Source organism: Arachis ipaensis, chromosome B02, assembly GCF_000816755.2.
Source record: "Arachis ipaensis cultivar K30076 chromosome B02, Araip1.1, whole genome shotgun sequence".
Taxonomy (NCBI): Eukaryota; Viridiplantae; Streptophyta; class Magnoliopsida; order Fabales; family Fabaceae; genus Arachis; species Arachis ipaensis.
Window position 1 is genome coordinate 92,983,648 of NC_029786.2, and position 1,275 is coordinate 92,984,922.

A 1,275-nucleotide genomic window follows, 5' to 3' on the forward strand; every position below is an offset into this window, starting at 1 on the left:
CAGTTATTAGTGTAAAATATATATTAAAATATAAAATATATATTAAAATAAGTTAAATAATATATATTTATACATAAATATATAGTAGTTATTTTTTTATATACAAATAATATTTCTGAATTTTGATGAACATATATCACGTGTCCTAATATAATTTCACAAAAACCTGTGAACGAGTTTAATTTGGCAAAGAAACAAAGCTTAGTAGTAGTAGTTTTATCCTTAAGTAGGTACCGTCCTCCAGTTCTTTCATTACTTGTTCTAGCTACAATTTAACTCATTTGAGTTTTTATTCTGACTTGTTAAGATTTAATATTATATATATAGGTAGGTACTTGCCAGGTGAACTCCATACTCAAATGTAATTATGAATCATCGAAAGGGTTCTATTATTTTCTTGGTTAGGTTGAATTAGGTATATATTATTTCTTTGCGTATGATGGCCACATGGCGAAACCATATCATGGATTGTATTATTTTATGGCTGTCGGTTAATCAGTAGAAAAAAGTAGTTGAATGAGTGTGTCTATATTCTATTCCTTTAAATTATTTTGCACGGGATCTATTATTGCAAGTCCAACGTTCTAGTCTCTAATAATTTAACTATTAAATCAGTCTTAATTTATTTTTGTGTCAGATTTGTTTTTATTAAAGTCAACAAATTTAGCTAAATTAGTGATGTTATTATTTAACATGACAAAAATTTTCAATTTCTTTTTAAAAATTTCAAATTATTAGTCAGCAGTTTTCTGAAATATAAGGAATATAATAGACATGTTATCCATACAAAGATCATATTTTAGTCAAACTAAGGTCGCAATGCAATAGGCAAGTATCGAAGGAACTGTACTTCATTTGTTTAATTGTTTTCCTTTCTATAGGTGTTTTGATTTTATTTTGTGGTACATATTTTGATATGAGAGGAAAACATTCGAGAGAAGTTTGATATTCATAAAATTTTTGTAAATTTAAAAAGTGATCAAATCTATTTAACTTGGAAACGAGACAAAAGTATTTTATTGTGTTGCTACTAATTAAGATTTTTTTATAATTAAATATTATTCTCAATTTAAAATTAATATCTAGAATCTTTATCTTCTAATTTAAATGTAAATCTAACGTTTTCATTGTGATTTGTAAGTGTCTTTTGGTGTTTTTATGAAGAAAATTAAAGTTATTCTTCGATAAAAAAAATGTAATATTGTTATTTAGCATGTCAAGTGAATATAGCAAATATATAGAAATAGATTATTTTAATTAAAAAGTTTAATAGAA